The sequence below is a fragment of the Dasypus novemcinctus genome, chromosome 24 (genome assembly GCF_030445035.2).
Source record: "Dasypus novemcinctus isolate mDasNov1 chromosome 24, mDasNov1.1.hap2, whole genome shotgun sequence".
In the NCBI taxonomy this organism is placed as follows: Eukaryota; Metazoa; Chordata; class Mammalia; order Cingulata; family Dasypodidae; genus Dasypus; species Dasypus novemcinctus.
The window spans coordinates 50843256-50863028 of NC_080696.1; the positions used below are offsets into that span (position 1 = coordinate 50843256).

The 19773-nt window shown below is 48.5% G+C and overlaps 1 protein-coding gene across 7 annotated transcripts in view; it reads left to right on the forward strand.

The window, feature by feature from the left end:
- EYA2 (EYA transcriptional coactivator and phosphatase 2) overlaps positions 1 to 19773 on the forward strand; it is a 297037-nt gene that overhangs the window by 195591 nt on the left and 81673 nt on the right. The window lies entirely within an intron of this gene.

Here is a 19773-nt window from a genome sequence, read left to right on the forward strand (position 1 = left end):
GTTGGCAGCTGTTTCCACGCATGGGTAGGAACTTTGAGACTTGCCAGCGACTGGAAAATATTTCTGTTTCTGTTTAGAGACCAGGAATATGATTTGACATCACCTCATGGCTTTCCCAGCTGTTCATGCTTTTTATGGGGGTTCTAACAAGCTGGATGTATAATTAGCAAGATAGATTTATTGTCTGCCATTATGTTGTAAAGAATATAAAAATGGTGTTGGTGGTGCAGAAACCTCTCGCCGTGTAGGAATGCCGTTAATATGTCTACCAGCGCCTGTGGGAAATCCGGCATGAGTTTTGGGGCTGCACACAGCTTAGGCAGAGTCGAGAGCTGCTGAAAAGACCGGCGCAGCCCCGGCAAAAAGTAGGGCTGTCCCAGAGGGGCCGCCACAGTGAGTTGCCCACTCGGTTTATGTGTTTCATGGTTTTACAAACCACCCTGGAGATGTCACTTTCCCTAAAAAGGCTTCCGTTGCTCTTCTTGCCCTTAGATACCCATAGATACTTCCATAGCTCCAGGAAGCCATTCACGTCTTATGGATTGTGCAAGGCTTTGTGACTTGATTATGAGTTCAGTGTCAGTGTCTCACCACCACTCCCTAAACCAGATTGGAGGCCCTTAAGACAGGAAGGGATAAAGCCCAGAGCTCCCTTCTGGGCCCCCTGTCACCTGGCCCATGTCCCTCATTCCAGCCTACCCCCTAGTCCCAGCCCCTTCACATCTTGCTTGGCCTCCTCTCTGGTCTCCAGCTTCTTGCCCCTGACAGTCCATTCTTCCCAACAACCGCCACAGAAGTCCTCCTAAAATCCAAACCCTGTGCTATCACTCTCCTGCTGGAAAATCATCAGTGGCTACCCCATTGGCAAACCCGAACCCAGCCTCTGAGACTCTTCACGAGCCGGCCGCTGCTCCACTCTCCAGCCTCGTTTCCTATTACGCACTTCAGGTTTCTTTCTGGCCTCAAACCTGCTGCTGTGCTCTGTTGGTTTCTCCCAGAAGCAGACCCTGAGACAAGAAGTGACTTCAGGCAGTTTACTTGGAAGGTGATCTCAGGAAGCACTGGGTACAGAGTAGGAAAGTGAGACAGAGAGGGGAAGGAAATCAGTAGCGGTTGCCTAAACGTTACTACCGCGGGCAACTGGGACTCAACCCCATTGGGCACTCTTGAGACTATAGAACTCACTGCAGGGATGGCTTACCCAAGGGGCAAAGGAGCTGGGATATTGTTTTAATCAGCCAAAGGGGTGCTGATGCAAAATACCAAAAATTGGTTGGTTTTATTTGGGGTAGGAGCTTACAGATCCCAGGCCATAAAGCATAAGTTACTCCCCTCACCAAAGTCTATTTGGAGCAAGATGGTTGCCAGCGTCTGTGAGGGTTCAGACTTCCTGGGTTCCTGTGTTCCTGGGGCTTGCTTTTCTCTGGCTTCAAGGTTCCTTCCTTCCTTGGGCTGGCTTCTCTTTCCTCTGCATGCTGACTTCCTGAGGCTCCAGTTTAAGTCTTCAGCATCAAACTCCAACATCAAAACTTCAACATTAAAAGCCCTCCACTCTTCTTCGCCATGCCTTTTATAAAGTGGTGGGAACTCAACACCCCAATCATAACTTAATCATGCCCAGGTACAAATCAGATTACAGCATAATCTAATATTTCTTTTTGGAATTCATCAATTATATCAAACTGCTACAGATATTTATCTATCAAGCCCCTTCTAGCATTTGTTGAGGGCTTTTGGACCTGTTATCTCCCTATAATCTGCCCTGCCTTGACAAAGCCCCAGCACAGGGAATCACAGGTACCAACAATAGAAAGCCCCTGCATTGTGGACAGGGACACTTCTGCTGTAATCTAGAATACTCCAGAGTGTTCTTTTACTAGGCTAAATCCAACTTATCTTTTAGTTCTCAGTTTAAATATAGCTTCCTCCAAAACTTTCCTAACCTATCCTCATCTAAATTGCATCTCTCCCTGTAATGTATTTTTTCATTTATATTATAGTTATGCACCTTTCTGGGCTATAAGCTTCATGAAAGCAGGGACCATGGATGTTTTTTTTATTTCCCCAACCAAGCACAGTGCATGGGACAGAAATACTCAATAAATACTTGTTGCATGAATGAATCAGGACATTCCTCTGGAATGTAAGTTGCATGAGGACAGAGATTTTTCTTTTCCTGTTTTATTTATTGCTTTATCCCTAGTGCCTCTCACTTGGTAGGTGTCAGGATATTTTTTAAATGAATGAAGCAAAGAAAGACAATAGTATCAAAACAGAAATTCTTAATTTGTGACCATCAGCCAAATTCAGCCTACAGATATTTTTGTTTGGCCTCCCGAGTGTTTGAAAAAATGTGAATTTGTCGCCAACATTTAAAAATCAGGAGTTTGCACAGACCAAAACAATCTTGATTTCTACCTCTTCTTGAAAAACTAGGGATTCTGGCAACCCTGTGTTCCCATGTGGCAGCAATCAACAAGAGCTAAATAGCGACTGCCCTTTTTAGCCCATCAGAGTCTTCACTGGACCTGTTTAACCCATTTATGGGACCTTCCTGGCCCTGTTGGCATCTTGAGTTTCAGCGCTCATCCTAGAATTACAGAACCACAGAGATCAGAGCTGGAAAGCCTAGGCCAATTAGCCTCCACTGAACCTAAGGAGAAACTGAGACCCAGGATGGATGAGCTCATCCAGGAGAAAATGAGAGTGAGAACTTGAGCTCACCTGCCTCCCTGCATGCTCTCAGAAGATCCAGGAAAAACTGAGATGAGATGTTCTCATGATGGCCAGTTCTACTGTGCCATCTTCATTACTCTGTAGAATTTTCCACTCCCTCTTCCAGTTCCCTCTAAGGTGAGGAATGAGTATTTTTATTCACTAAATCTGGCAACCCTAAGAGAGACCCCAAATAACCATGGCTTAAAGTAGATAAAAGTTTATTATTTTTCTGTATAGAGTTGATGGTAATACATTGTAGCAAGTAACAGCAGGTTTATAAATCAGAATTTGGCTGAAAAGGGTAGTCTAAAGGATTGCATCCAGTATCCATGTGGAATCTAAGCCCCCTCTTGACATAGATGTGGAGTGGACACAACCAATCCAAGGTCCACAGGATGGAGGAATACAGTAAGGATTGCAGTGAACTTACTGATATTCTATTCATGAACTATTGTGGTTAGTAATCGAGAAAATGTGGCATTGGTGTGGAAAAAGTGGCCATGATGGCTGCTGGGTGCGGGGAATGGAAGGAGGAGATGAGATGTGGAGGCATTTTCGGGACTTGGAGTTGTCCTGGGTGGTGCTGCAGGGACAATTACTGGACATTGTAGATCCTCCCATGGCCCACTGGATGGAACTTGGGAGAGTGTGGGCTATGGTGTGGACCATAGGCCATGGGGTGCAGCGATGCCCAGAGATGTATTCACCAAATGCAATGGATGTGTCATGATGATGGGGGAGAGTGTTGCTATGGGGGGAGTGGTGGTGTGGGGGCAGTGGCGGGTGAATGGGGACCTCATATTTTTTGAATGTAATATTTTTAAAAAATGATTTTAAAAAAATAAAATTAAATAAAATTTAAAAAAGAAAGCTAGAGAATAATCTAGGGACTAAATAACACAGTAAACCCAGAGGTGGATGGGAATTGTGGTTGATGATGCAGATGCAAGAGTGTCCTTTGTGAGCTAGAGAAGATGTACATCATTATTGCGTGGTGGTGAGAATGTGGAGAAGCATGGGAAAAATACAACTATAGTGACCTGTGGAGTGTGGTTAACAGTAAATATATAATATCCATGCATCTATGTCAAAGATAAACTGTGTTGATAATGGGGGAATATGGAAAAAGTATGCCAAATACATGCTATAGGCCTGGTAATATTCTGGGGATATTATCTTATAATCTGTAACAAATGTTTTACCACAATGTGGTGTGCTGATAGAGGGATATTGTATGAGAATTCTGAACATGTGCATAATTGTGTTGTAAATTTACAACTTTTGTCATAAAAACATATTTTAAAAATAATAATAGGGTGGCTGGGGAAAAATGCATCAAATGTAAGATAAGAACCATTGTTAGTAGTAAGACTTTGATGATATTCTTTCATCATTTATAACAAATGTCTTGCAACAATGCAAGGTGTTGGTAGTGGGTTGATGTATGGAATGCTGTGTGATATTATACATGTTTGCTTTGTAAGTTCACAACTTTTAGACTTTCACTATACATTTATTGTTTATGTATACTCATATATAAATGATATAAATAATAATAGTAGAGTGGGTTGGAGGAAAATACTTTGGTTGGTAGTAATATTTTGGTAGGATGCTCTTTAATCATTAGTTAAAAATGTATCACAACAATGCAAAGTATTGGTGGTAGGGTGAGGTATGAGAGCCCTGTGTGACATTATGCATGTTTGTTTTGTAAGTTCACAACTTTTACTATACACTTACTGTTTATGCATGTTTATGTATGAGTGATATACTTCAATTAATTTTTTTTTTCAGTTTATTATTTCTCTCTCACCTAACAGTCCAACTTGAAGCGTTCAAGCCAGTAAGGTTGTTCCACAGTGCTGGGGACTCAGGCTCCTTCCATCTTGTTCTCTGCCACCCCTGCAGCGTTGTACTCATTAGGAAATTATAACATAGCTCACTGCCATGTCCCTATCCAGCCAGGTGGAAGGGAGGGTGGGGAAAAGAGATGCACTCTCCCCTTTTTAGTTTTCCCATTTTAGTTTTTTAATTTTTATCTCTCTTTTTTAAGAGCCAGACCCAGAAGTTGCGCATATCATTTTGATCACATGCCATTGGCCAGAACATAGTCACATGACCACATCTGGCTGCAAGGGAGTCTGGGAAATGTAGTCTTTATTTTGGGTAGTCATGTATCCAGTTAAAATTCAGGGATTCTCCTGCTCTGAGAGGGAGAAAGGAAGAACGGATATCAGAGGACAACTAGCAGTTTTTAGTACAAAGTATCATGTAGTAGAAGGAAGAACAATGAAAGGAAAAAATGTGAAGAAAAAAGTTAGAGGCTTAGAAGACAAGATTTGTGGGTCTGAAGCTCCAGAGGGAGATCTGGATTACCACTATAAATTCGGAAGTTGGAGAAGTGGAGAAGACCTGAGGAGCAGAAATGTTAGCCCCATTTTACAGAGAGACAAATTGAGACACAGGGAGGTTATGTGATCAGGACATCCATGAAGAACTAAAGCACATGGCATCTGAATCCTTGTCCACAGCTCTTTCTCCCTCTACTTCTCCAGCAGCCTTGTGGAGGTCATTTTTAATTGCCAGGATCAAGCAGGACTCTCCGTTTAAAGCACACTATGCTTAAGCTACAAAGAGAATGAATTGGCTCACAATAATTGAAAAACTATGAGGTTTCTTGGATTCAGGTCTGGCTGGATGCAAGAGCTCACGCATTGTTCTAGGGCCTTGGTCTTTCTGCATCCCTCAGCAGATTTACTCCATTTGGCAATTCCCCTCAGCAATCTCATCTGCAAAAAAAAGGACTTTGTCCTTCCCAAGTTCCAGGACAGCTCCCAGGCTTGGATCTCATTGACTCGAACTGGCTCATGAGCGATACACCAGCCTCTGTGGCTCAGGTTGGCCATCCGAGATCAAGGGCCCACTCCTGGCCCAAAGAGGGTGGAGGAGCAGGTCAGCTTCATCCCAGCCAAATGGACTGAGTAGGGGAAGAATGGCTCCCCAAAGGAAAAAAAAAGTGCTATTTCCAAAAGAGAAGGAAGACCGTGGACATCCAGTGAAAGGACTCTGAAGGCCAAGGCCCCCTGCGCATCCACGCCAAAGACCTGTGGCCGTTTGCTTGTACCATTGTGCAGAGTATCTTGCAGGAAGTAGAAGTCCTACCATACAGTTGTAGTCCTGGCCAAAAGGGAAACTTGCTCTTTACTTACGGAAATAAGATCAATAGCACTAAAATGATTAAAGAGTGCTTCAAAACAGGGAGCTTGAACTTTAAACAGAAACTGGACTCTCCTCCTGCTCCCAGTCAGGGGAGGTGCAGCTCAAGGCTGCCATCTCTCTACTTCCTTTCCATCCCTTCCTCCTGGTGCTTGGAACCAGAGCATCCCTTTGGCAGCTCCATCTCCCTGCATCTTGCGGATCCATTAAGAACTCCCTGGAGAGCTAGAGCAGCATGACCAGGGATGGCTGCCCCTTTCTTATCCCCTCCTCCTCATCTCTCCACCCTTGAAGCGCCGAACTCTGTTTTTTCCAGCATGGATTATGCAAGGTGGTTCAGGAGCCTTTGGCAGTGGCCAGAAAGGGATTCTAAGAAGGCTTCATCTGCAGTCCCTGGGGACTCTCAGGCAGTTGGCCCTGACTTCCTTCTGTGCCTTGCCTTCTGGCAGCTCAGCAGCAATTGGAAGCCCAACTCTAGAACCAGTTGGTTTCACAGCTTTACTGAGATGTAATTCCCATACCATAAATTCACCCTTTGAAAGTTTACAGTTCAGCGATTTTTAGTATATTCATAGAGTTGTACAACTGTCACCACTCTCTTAATTCCAGAACCTTTCCTCACCCCAAAAAGAAATTCCATACCCATTAGCAGTGACTCCCCACGGCCCCCCTCCACCCAGCTCTGGCAATCTCTAATCTACTTTCTGTCTCTAGGGATTTGTCTATTCCTTTCCATATAACTGGGATGATACAATATGTGGTCTTTTGTGACTGCCTTCTTTCACTGAGCATAATGTGTTCAAGGTTCATCCATTTGGAGCATGCATCAGTATTTCCTTCCTTTCATGGCCACATAATAGTCCATCATGTGGATATACTACATTTTGTCTATCCATTCATCAGTTGATGGTTCGTTGGATTGTTTCCAATTTGGGGCAATTATGAATAATGCTGCTCTAATCTTTGAGTACAAGTTTTGGTGTAGATGTATATTTTCAATTCTTGAGTATATATATATATATATACATAGGAGTGGGATTGGTGGGTCTTATGCTAACTCAGGAACTCCGTGTTTTCCAAAGTGGCTGCAAAGTTTTCCACTCCCTCCAGCGGCATAGAAGGGTTTCCATTTCTCACATCTCACCAACACTTATCATCTGTCTTTTTTATTATAGCCATCCTAGTGGATATGAAGTAGTATTTCACTGTGGGTTTTTTTGTTGTTGTCATTGTTGTTTTAAGGAGGCACCAGCAATTGAACCCAGGACCTTGACCATGGGAAGCATTTGCTCAACCACAAAGTTACACCTGCTCCCCTCACTGTGGTTTTGATTTGCATTTCCCTAATAACTAATGGCATTGAGCATCTTTTCAGGTACATATTGGCCATTTGTATATATTTCTTATTTGGAGAAATAGCTCTTCTTCAAGTCCTTTGCCCATTTTTTAATAGGGTATTTATCTTTTTATTGTTTAGTTTTAAGAATTCTTTATGTAGTCTGGACACCAGTCCATTGTCAGAGATATGATTATGATTTGCAAATATTTCCTCCCATTCAGTGGGTTGTCTTTTCACTTTTTTGATCATGCTGCTTAAAGCACAAAAGTTTTCAATTTTGATGAAGTCCAATTTACCTTTTTCTTTTTCTTTTGTTGCATGTGCTTTGGGTATTATATCTAAGAAACTGCTGCCAAATCCAGGGTCGTGAAGATTTACTCCTTTGTCTTCTGAGTTTTATCATTTTAGCTCTGACATTAGGTCTGTGACCTATTTTAAGTTCTTTTTGTATATGGTGTGAGGTAAGGTAAAAGTCCAACTTCATTCTTTTTTCTTTTTTAATATTTATTTTATTCCCCCCCCCACTTTATTCCCCCATTGTCTGCTCTTTGTGTCCATTCACTGTGTGTTCTTCTGTGTCCGCTTGTATTCTCATTAGGGGACTCCAGGAACCAATCTTTGGACCTTCCAAAGTGGAAGAGAGGCGATTACTCTCTTGCAGCACCTCAACTCCCTGTACTGCTACATCTTCTTCTTTTTCTCCTCTGTGTCTCTTGTTGGGTCATCTTGCTGTGCCAGCTCTCAGCATCGGCCAGCACTCCTCTGCCAGGGCGGTTTTCCCGTGCTGGGCAGCACTCCCACACAGGGGGACACTCCTGTGCAGGGAGGCATTCCAGTGTGGGCTGGCACTCTGTGTGGGCCAGCTCACCACATGGGCCAGCTTGCCCTCACCAGGAGGCCCTGGGCATCGAACCCTGGACCTTTTATATGGTAGACAGGAGCTCATTTGGTTGAGCCACGTCTGTTTTCCCAACTTCATTCTTTTGCATGTGGTTATCCAGTCATCCCAGCACCATTTGATGAAAAGACTTTTCTTTCCCCATTGAATTCTCTCAGCCTCCTTGTTGAAAATGAATTGGCCATACATCTAAAGATTTATTGCAGGACTCTCAATTCCATTCTGTCAGTCTGTATGTCTAGTATATGCCGGGACCACACAATCTTGATTACTGTTGCTGCAAAGATTTGAAATGGGAAGTGTGAGTCCTCCAGCTTCCTTCTTAGGACTAGTCTTAACCTGTTTTGATAAGTTTCTTAGGGCCACATGTTTCCTTTTGCCTCAGGTTCCATGGCTGGCACTGTACCTGCAGGCACACCACGGTGGTCTAGTTCACAGCTGTACCTGCAGGGCCTAGAACAGTTCCTGGCACATAGTAAATATTTGTCGGTTGCATGAATATTATCGAGTGAATGTAACAGGGAGTAATCTCAGCCCACACAGAGCGCATGAAATAGATTTTTTTTTTCTGGAATGCAATTACAAGTCTTCCTTCTGCTGGGTTGCCCTTCCTCATTTTCTGGATGGTATCAGATATCCAGGGGGCTCATGCAGCACCCAGGAATTAGGTGGGCACCCGTGACCCTCAAGTCTTCTGTCCACCCAGGACAGTGCACCACTTGGGTGTGCCCAGTTCCTGTCCCCAAGGGCACTTCAGGCCTGGTGGCACCTGGGCTGTCAGCCGACCTGTCTGGGCTCGGCCCCCCACCTGGGCTTTCCTTCTGTTCGGTTTCGTTTCCTTGCATGGACTGTGGGGTACAGGGTCCTCTGAAAATCCTTCTTCTCAGTGAACTTCAGCTGTTCAGAGATTAGGCCAAGAAATCAGCTCTGCTCACCGCCCCTGAGGCCAAGAAATTCAAAACTTGCCACCTCATGAAGGAGAGACTGAAGCAGGGAACTGAGAGAGAAAACATGTTCTTTTTGGAGGATGCAGCAGATCCTTCGTGGAACAAATTGGGGCAGAAGTGGGGACTATTCAGAAAAACCAAGAAGGGTGTTTTCCGTTGTCACGGTGATTGAGGGCTCTACACAACAAATAACTGTTCCACCAAAATGCTGTAGTGGTCTCACGGGGGACACGGACATTCATTCAGTTTATTTAACAAGGGTTTCTTGAGTACTCTCTGTGTGTCGGGTACTGGTCTAGGCCCTGGGGACGCGGCAGGGGACAAAGCAGGTTAAAATCTCTGCCCTTGTGGGGAAGAGGAAGCAAACGATAAACAAGATAAATGTGATAAAGTGATAAATACAGAGAAAAATTGGAGCATAAACAGAGGATGAGGTATACAAAGTAATGCCGGGGGTATGATCGGAGAAAAGGTGGCCAGGGAAGAGCCTTCACAGAAAAACTGAATTTTGCATGAAGAACTGAAGGAAGTGGCGGAGCAGAGAGCTGGCAGGAAGGAAGAAGGAACAGCAAGGGCAAGGGCTCTGAGGCAGCAGTTTGCCTGACGTGTTTGAGGCCAGCGTGGCTGAAGCAGGGCGGGCGAGGGGAGAGTGCCAGCTCAACAGGGTTTTACTCCACGGTGGGGGCAAAAGAGGTTTGGAGTAGAGGAAAGCCGGGGCTGAGGTAGAGTTTTAAAGGATCCCTGTGGCTGCATGGGAACTAGATCATTGTGGGGGCAAGAGCAGAAGCAGGGAGAGCAGCGAGGAGGCTCCTCCACGGTCCGGCTGGAAGACGCAGCAGCTGGCCCAGGGTGGGGAGACGGGGGCAGTGACAATGTGGCTGTCTGGATGTGCTCTGAAGGCAGAACCAACCCAGGGGCAAGCGTGCAGAGTGGTTCCTCCCCCTCAGCCCTGAGCTTCAGCGACGCCCGTCTCCTCTGTCCGTGGTCTCCCTCTGGAGGGGCCAATCTCTTCCCCTCTTACCACCTAGCAAATTCCCCTTGAACAACTTCCCCGGCTCTTCTTGCACGCTTGCGCTATGCCAAGCCCTCTGCTGTGGACCTTATCACTTTTCCAAGTTGGAGCTTAAATGCGGGGGGTCGAGTCATTCAGATCCTTTGTCTGCACAAGGTCCTTTTCTGGCTTTCCATGTGTCTTGCTTTTGCATGCGTGCATTTCTGTGTATGCATGGCATTGCTTCAATACTTCTCTCCCTCGGCACTGTGGTTTTACATCCTCCCACGGGGCCAGTGTGCATTGCCATTGCACTTGCACGGTGGTTCTCAGCCAAGGGTGATTTTGCCTCCCAGGGGACACGTGGCAGTGTCTGGAGACATTTTTGGTTGTCACAACTGGGGCAGAAGGGGTATGCTGGCACCTAGTGGGTGGAGACCAAGGATGCTCCTCAACACCCTACAGTGCACAAGACACCCCCCCCCCCACCACCAAAGAATCATCCAGCCCCGTGTCCACAGGGCCGCAGTTGAGCAGCCTGCGCTATCTGCCGCACGGAACCCCGGGATGGGGACAGCCAGGTCCCGCCACCCCCACCACCTCAGACTCAGCGTCCTGTGTGACCAGCTCGGCTCAGTGCCTTTTAAGCTCTCTTGTGTAATTCTCACCATAACTCTATAAGGCATGGGTGCTTCTATCACACCCCTTAGAGAAGATGACAGGACCCTGCCCAGGTCACACAGCTTAGATGTGACGGAAACCAGCATGGAGCCCCTGCTCTGCACCACCCGTCTAAACAGCACTCCAGGTGACCCTGGGAAGGTTTTGAGGGTAAAAATTCAAAGCTGGGAAGCGGACTTGGCCCAGTGGTTAGGGCGTCCGTCTACCACATGGGAGGTCCGCGGTTCAAACCCCCAGCCTCCTTGACCCTTGTGGAGCTGGCCCGTGTGCAGTGCTGATGCGCGCAAGGAGTGCCCTGCCATGCAGGGGTGTCCCCCGCGTAGGGGAGCCCCATGCACAAGGAGTGCGCCCCATAAGGAGAGCTGCCGAGCGCGAAAGAAAGTGCAGCCTGCCCAGGAATGGCACCGCACACACGGAGAGCTGACTCAACAAGATGACGCAACAAAAAAAGAGATACAGATTCCCATGCTGCTGATAACAGAAGTGGACAAAAGAACACACAGCAAATAGACACAGAGAACAGACAACCAGGGTGGGGGGAGGGAGAGAAATAAATAAATAAATCTTAAAAAAAAAAAATTAAAAGCCGCTGCAATGGGCTTTTCTGCTTGACCATGAGCTCCAAGGTCTGACGGGTCCACAGCGCTCTCCACTGGCACACGGCACAGTCCCTGGCACATACGCTTTGACAGGTGTTTGTTGCATGCACAGATAAATCAACAGCTCGCGGGGAGGGAGTTTTCCATGCATGTGATGGCAAGCACTGCAGAAATGAGATTCCAGGGCTCTGGCCCTCGAATGAACAACTGTCAACACTTGTGATAAGTCAGGGGCCTGGCAGCATCTCTCCGGGCTGAGATTTGTGTGCTGGCCTGGATTGGCCTCGGCCAGAGCTTGGCCCCCAGGAGGGGCTCGGCAAACACTGTGGAATGTTGACACTGAGCAAGTAGCCACTCCAGCAGGGTTCATACCAGGGACGGTTTGCAGCTGGGGGTCCTGGGGCAGGGCCAGGAGGCGAGGCACGGCAGCTGGGTGGCAGGGTCAGGTGACCTTTGAGGCCTGTCTGAGCAGAGCCCCTATCCTGGGTCTCCTACAACACCATCACTTTCTAGGGCCAGTCCCTGCCCCAGGCTTCAGATCAGAGGTTTTGAACTGGCAGTCCGTGGGCCAAAGCCAGCCCGAAGACAGGTTTGATTTGGCCTCCTGGCGTTTCTTCACATTCCAATTTCATGGCCAAATTTGTAAAATCTGGACATTTTACATAAAAAGCTGGATGCCTGGCTTCTCTTGAGAGGTTGGAAGTTCCGGCATCACCAGGCCTGGGGTCTCAAAGAACAGAGTGGGCTCCTGTAGACAGAGCATGTGCGCACCCCCGCACCCAGGGCTGATGGCTGCCTCCTCAGCCTGTGGGGGGGGTGATGCCCATCCTAGGGCTGTGGGGATGGCCACGCCCACCAGGCCCAACCTGGACAGGTGAGGGCAACAGCAGCTTAGTAGTCGTGACTGCTCAGCCTGGGGAGGAGGCCACCCCACGCCACGCGGGGCCACGCGGGGGTTCAGAGTACAGCCGGAAGCTGTGAGGCCTCGGAGGGTCAAGGGGTGCAGTGCCCCGCTTCCCGTGGGGGGTCGGACTGGCTCATCAGATGGATTCTGCAGGCTGGCCGGGCACTTGCTGCTCGGGCAGTAGCAGGAACTGCGCCTGGTCCCTTCATGCGGAGCGTTCCCTGCTGGGGCCCTCGTCCGCCCCTCCCTCCTCCAGCCCCTTTCACCCATCCCCACTCCCTCCATCCCATTTATTCATGCATTCGTTCAGAAATATTTCATGACTATTTGTGTGTCCAGCCCTGTGCTGGAAGATGGGGGTGTAAGAGCGAGTACAACAGGCAAGGTCTCTGCCCCCTTGTGCTCACATTCTAGAAAGAGGGGGAGGCAGACGTGTAAAGGAGTAATTGCAAATCTCAGGTCCTTACCATTGTCTGGGAGATTCTGTGTGGCCTGCCTATCTCTCCAACTGCATGCTGGGAAACTCTCTCATTCATTCACTGTGGTCCAGCCATATGTGTCCTTTCAAGCCTTCAGCTAGTCCATATTAAAGTTGAAGGCGATTGCCTCTGATGTAGGAGAAATAAGAGGGTGTGCTGGGAAAACTGCAATTTTAAAAAAGCCATTTGACTCTGTAAATGGCATGCATGCCTAGCTTTGATACGTATAAAAAAAAATTCTGTTTAAAGGGATCTTATGCATGTACACAAAAGAATGAGTTTTGCAAGACTATATGTGATCAGATTCATCCTGAGTGTAGAGATTAGGTATAGATCAGAGAAAGAAAGTGTCTTTGTGCCTGAGTTGGTTAAGGAAGACTTTCTGGAAGAGGAGGCATCTGTTGGGCCTAAAAGAATAGGCAAAAGCAGAAGGAGAAGGACTTTTGTCTTGTTTGTCTAGAACGTTACACTTGAATACGTTGATTTAATCCCACACCTCCTTGAGGGGGAATGTCTTGAACTATTGTTACTCTTCTCATTCTGCAAATTAGAGGTTCAGGGACTTGCCTGAGGCCACAGAGTCAGTACTCTAAAAGTTAGGTTTCACGGTGGCATGCGACAGAGGCCAGCTGTGACTAACTTACCCCCAAGAGAATTTACTGGAAGTTATGTGGGGATTTTCGGGATCAAGGCAAAGGATAGAGGGAGAATTCGGCTTGGAAAAGAGAGGAACCAGCTGAGCAAGGGGTGCAACGGACAGTATCTCCTCCAGGCCAGGCCTGGGCCCTGTGCTCCCCTCCTGGTAGGGGAGGACAGTCCACCGAGGCCACCTGCAGTGGGAAAAGTAATTCTCCAGAAAGCCAAGGTGCTATTAGCAGAAAGCACGGAAAGGGGGCACCAGGGACACCCGCCGCCGGCCTGGCCTCACAGCCACACTTGGTGTCTCTTCTGCGAAAAGCTGGCCAGCCTGGCTTGGGGCAACCCGTGGCCTGGGGCTTGGAGAGGAGTCCAGCTCACAGGCTTTCCGACTTCAGGGCCGGTTTCTCAAGGAAGGGAAATCCCAGTGTCCCCCACCATGTCTGCTTGAGGATCACAGACAGTGAGTCAGCTTTGCAGGCTGCACACCTCCCCTTGGAAACATCTCAGACCCTGTGCTGAATTCCTGGGCAGACGGTTTGCAGATACACTGATGTTTTGGGGGCGAGGGTCTCCACTGTATGGAGCTGCACGTTGTTCAGAGTAGGGGTGTCGGGTCCCGTGAGGCACCGTCTCAGACCTTTAGTCAAAGACGTTTCTTCGTTCCGCACTTTTTGGACACGGGTTGGAGTCAGCTCTTCTGCTGGGTGGAGAACTGGGCAGGACTGGCAGGGAGCCCCTCCAGTGCGGGGAAGATGGCCGCCAGGGTGGTGGCTCTGGGCCACCTGCTTATCACACGTGGCCCTCCCAGCCCTGGGGGAGCAGCAGGGCTCTATTGGGTCCATTTTACAGAGGAAACTCTGAGGCTCACCACATTTTTTAAAAAAAAGAGAGATCTGGCAGGCTTTGCACTGGTTTCCTGTCCCCTTAGGTGTTGACTTTTTAAGCCTTGCCTCTTAAGAATGACATGGGAAGCTTTGGCCCCTAGTGAAGGTAATGGCAGGTAGGATCAGGCGAGGGATCAGAAGGGTCTTTATGGCTGAATTTGCTCACAAGGGAGTCCTGCCTGGCCCGCCCCCAGACTGCCCACCACCCAACAGCCAGAGGGACTCTTCAGAACTGCAGATCAGATCTTTAGCCTCATTAAAACTCTGCAGTGCTTCCCTCGGCTGCTCAGGAGCCAAACCTCTCCCGGTGGTCCACGCCCAGCTCTCTGACGCCATCTCCACCTCTCCCCTCCCTTCTCTGCATTCCAGCCACACTGGACACCTTTTAATTACTCAAAGGTACCAAATTCCCATCGTCCCGGGGCCCTCAGCTTAGACTGTGCTGGATTCCTGAATGTTCTTCATCCTTCCCCACCTCTTTGCCTGTTAGGAAACTCCAGCTTATTTTTCATAACAGAGTTCAAATGTCACTTCTTTTCAGGTCCCCAAGGATAGGTGCGTGTAACGTTTTAACTTTGGGCTTGTACCCTGACCATCGTAAATTTTTTTTTCTCAATCTCTCTCTCTTTTTTTTTTTTTAAGATTTATTTATTTTATTTCTCTCCTCTTCCCTCATCCCCCGGTTGTCTGTTACCTGTATCTATTTGCTGTGTGTTCTTCTTTGTCCACTTCTGTTGTCAGTGGCATGGGAATCTGTGTTTCTTTGTTGCTTTGTCTTGTTGTGTCAGCTCTCCCTGTGTGCGGCGCCGTTCCTGGGCAGGCTGAACCTTCTTTCGCGCTGGGCGGCTCTCCTTACAGGGCACACTCCTTGTGCACGGGGCTCCCCTACACGGGGACACCCGTGTGTCATGGCACTCCTTGCGCACATCAGCACTTCGCATGGGCCAGCTCCACACGGGTCAGGGAGGCCCGGGGTTTGAACCGCGGACCTCCCATGTGGTAGACGGACGCCCTAACCACTGGGCCAAGTCTGCATCCCCTCAATATCTCTTGATATCCCGTTCCCTTCTCTCCTTCTCACCGTCACCTTCTTTGTCCTGGCTGAGGGCGCACGGGGGACAGCAGGCGGTGTCAAGGGCGGACGCACAGCTGCGCGAAGAATGCTGCGGAGACGGAGAGTGGTGGCAACGCGTCTGCTTTATTGAGGAAGACAAGCGTTTATATAGGCTAGGGTGCTGGCGGTAGCAAGGCTAAGCCAAATAAGGCAATGTATGTGAGGGGAGGCCGCTAATTGGCTGGGGGACGGTTGGGGGTGAGGTACGAGGGTAAGGGGCGACGTGTGGGGTGCGGATTGGCTTAAGCTGAAGGCGACCTCCGATTGGTTGTTGGAGGCTGTTGCTAGGTAAAGGGGCAGAGGTGAGGTTATCATTCTGGCGAGGGGTATATGGGGGCTAGGGCAGAAGATAAGGGGAAGTTGTGGGTTGGGTTCTGGTGAGGCGCCGGAGAGGCAGGCTGATTACCCTAGGGCGGCCCCTATGGAGACCGGATGCTGGGTGGAGATAGAGGAGGCAGCCGTTACGGGCAAGAGTAGCAGGGGGGCGACAATCTACCTGCGCCAAGCACTCACCCAGCAGGAGACGAGGCCTCATCTCAACGTGCTGGGCCTGCCCAACGATGGTAGCATGCTTGTTACCTCACTGGCCACCTTCATCTCTGGCCCAGGAGGCTGCAGAGGCCTCCCTGCTTACCCGTTTTGCATCCCTAGTCTATTAGGCAGCCAGAATGACTGAGGAAGCAAGTGTGATCATGTCACCCTCCCCACCTTCACCCTCATTGGAAAATCCTCCAGTGATGCCCACTGCTCTTAAGACAAACTCCTTACCATGACCCTCCAGGCCCTGCAAGGTGTGGCCCCTGCTGGCCTTGCTGACCCCATCCCCACCATCTCCCTCAAGTACAGCTGGAGCCTCCTGCTCAATGCTCCTCCCTCCCCCAGGGCCTTTGCACATACCATTCCTCTGCTCAGACCATCCTTCCTTTCCTCTCTTAGCTAACACTGCTCATCCAGTGTCACTTCAGGGATGACTAGGTCACAGTCCCTGTTGATGGCTCATAGCACCGCAGGTATCTCCATAACACAGTTGTCAATTATTCATTTCTCGGTGTGATTATTTGATTGTAGAACATCATCATTAAATGGCTAGAGTTGAGTTTTCACCATAGCAGACACCATTGACGCCTCACACTTCTCTCCTTGCTCTTCTCCCGCCTGAAGCATGCCTGGCTTCCCTCTGCAAATACCTGCGATGCTTGGCCTGAGACTCCAACCTGTGTCCTATAGAGTGTCCCAGATGTCCGCAGCAGGACTGAGTCCCGGCTGCCCACAGCAGTGACCCTGCTTACAGGCCCACCCTTAGTTGACTTCCTTCCCCCTCCTTCTCCCCAGTCCACCACCAGTGGCTCTTAGGATCACCTCCCAGACTACTTGCCCCTGAGTCCTGGGCTCGGGGTCTGCTTCCAGGGAAACCTACACCTAGACATGGATGATGTCTAAACATTTGGGCTCCATGATTGGCTCTTATAAGGAATCAAAAATCTTGGTTGCCAGAGCTGGGCTGAACGTAAGCCCTCCTAGGTACCCAAAGTGGTCATGGACCAGCAGTGTTGGTGTCACCGGGACGCTGTCAGAAGTTCAGAATTCTGGCACCTCCCAACGATGGACTGATTGGGCATCTGCCTTGTAACCCTGTCGCCTGGTGACTCCTCCACGTGTCACCATCCGTGAAGCGAGATTTCAGCCATGAGTCACCTGGATCCGACCAGCCTCTGTGTGCGCCTAGAAGAGGCCCAGGTAGAGCGAGCCTGTCCAGACCTTAGCTGTCCATCCCCCCTCTCCACCCCAAGCCCTCACGTAGCTGTTCTGTCCCCTCGGCCAGCCAGTCGCCCCCCGCATCCCCACCCCAGCCCATTCCACAGCGGGTGTTATTACGTGATTCCGGCTCAGATTCCAGAATCCAATACCCAGCGCATTGCCATCAGGATTCAATCAGATCCAGTTGGCGATATGTGGCTTGGCCTGTCCTTTACTGCTCTACAAACTGAGAAGAAATAAAAAGCCCTGGTTTTACGGCCCAGCAGTTAAAGACTATTTGTAGAAGTAGCTAAGGTTCAAAGGCGAAATGCTCTCCCTGGAGGACTCTGAGTTCCTTCAGAGCCCCTTCCTTTCTTTCTTTCTCCCCGTCTGCCTTGAGATGTGCTCGAATTCACTTCTGCTGTTCAGACATCTAGAGCCTTCCATCCTTTGACAAACACAAGCCAAAGTGCTTAAGGACATCTGTTTATTTTATTTCTTTAATGAGAAAACCTTCCCATTTCTCCTGAGCTCAGCTGTGTTTATTTACATTTCGTCAGTCATGTGTGCCAAGCACCTTGGGACGGGCCTCCAGCTCCGAAACGGAGAGGAAGCCCTGCCCAAGGAAAACAGAGTCCTTGGAACTCTATAAAATAGATTTTCAAAATAAATACTGCCTAATTCACTCGGTAGATGTGGATTAAGTCAAGATGAATACAATTTGGAAAGGATTTTCTGAGGAAGTCGGAGATTTCTTTCTCCCACTGGGGGTTAAACCTTGCAATTAATTTTTTTTTCCTCCCTCTAGCTCTCTTTTCAGTTAAGTAAAAGGCATTTGGTCCTTGTGGCTAATAAACGATGACTTTGATTGGGCTACTCCACCAATGGTTATTTTCTTCACGGGGCTAGATGGGGAGAGAGATGGTGCTTGACCAGTCACGTCGTTCCATCCAGTAAGTGGGAGAAGCAAACATCTGCAGTTGTCATTTTTGCGGGGGTGGATGAGGAAGAAGTTGGAAATGCTTTGAAAGGTTTTGTCGAAGGGCATGGCATAGTTTGAGGGGCGGTAGGCAGGTGGGGACCCTTTATAGATGTAATCCCTTATGGTAGTGCTTCCCTGAGCAAGTGGCCTCCATGCCAAGTGCACATGCTTATGTATTTTCACGCATTAAAGGATTATTTCTAACGTAAAATATATTTTGGAGATGGTTTGGGGCTGTCGGAAAGGTGCTCATTAGCCGAGTGTGTCTTTGAAGTCCTAGGCTCTCTGCTGCTTTGAGAGGAGACCATTACCTCTTAGAATCACTCCACTTGGGTTGAGTTTTTTAGAGTCAGTTAAGACTCCTGATTAATCCCAATTTTCCACTTACAAATTTAACAAATGCCAACTGCTTCTCTAGACTTCTTTTGCCAACTCCCCCCCCCCCTTTTCTCACCCCACCTTTCATTGAATGCTGAAGGGCAAAAAAAGAGGGATTTAAGTCTCCCATCCACAACCTACAACAAATTGTCGGTTGGGTTAGAATGAGAAGCTCTTTTGTCTTCTGTAAATATAGGGGTTGCTGCTCACAATGATAAGTGGTGAAAAAAAATGCCAGGCACCCTGCGAGCCTAAAGAATGGGGGCAATTTTCCTTTTCACTTAATGAGCAGGTTGAGAAGCTGTCTCCCCCAGCTCCCCACCTGCACTTTTTATGGTACTTATTTTCCAACAATAGGGTTCTTGGGGCTGTCCAAAGGCTGCTGGAATTCCCATGAGCCTTTGGTGATCAGGGCGTCACAAGCTGAATGGCAGGAAGGTGTCACCAGGGTTGTATTTGGGGTTGACTTTGACAGGTAAATAGGAGGTTCCCCCTCACCCACTTCCTCTGCGAGTTGGTGAACTTGCAGACCCCTCTGGTGGTGGGGGGTGAGGAGGGGACCTCTGAGGCCAGTCTCCTGACAGGGCCTGATGCGAGCAGGCATCTGCAGTTGAAAGAACCTCTTTGAGTAGCAGCATTCTGGGGGAACCCTTGACACTTGAGCCCAGTCTTGGTTTTAGTTTGTGCTGGTTGCCTAACATGCCACCCTGCCCCCTCCCCCAGGTAGGGAAGACGCTTCGTTCTGTGGGGGCCACTGTGCCATTTCTTTTCTCTTTTTTTTCTTTTCCAGTGTAGTTATAGCGGCAATAAAAACCAAGCCTTTAATAGAAAAACAGTTGAACCTATTGCCTCCCCTTCACGGTGATCTTGTGTCCTTCATTTGGAAGAATTAATAATTCAAGTTGTTGTTTCCCACCTTCACCTAATCCCATGAAACTGGCCTCTTTTAAAGATCATCCCTAGCTCTTTTTTAGGCAGAGAAATTCCTCACTGGTACACGAAAGGCTCTCCTTGACTACAGTTTTCACAGTAAAATTTATCTCCCAGTCCTCCCTGTGATTCATTTTTTTCTTTCATCATAGTGTATGCATATGATTTTCCAAGAACCTTGGAAGTGTGTGTTGAACAGGCAAGCTAGTTGTGTAGCAGTTAGTTGTGGACTCAGGCCTAGCTCGCTGCTTACTAGCTGCTGGGCAAGGAAACCTGTCTGTAAAAGGGGATAAACACAAGCTGGATGTTGGTGTGAGGGCAGAACAAGATGGCAGGT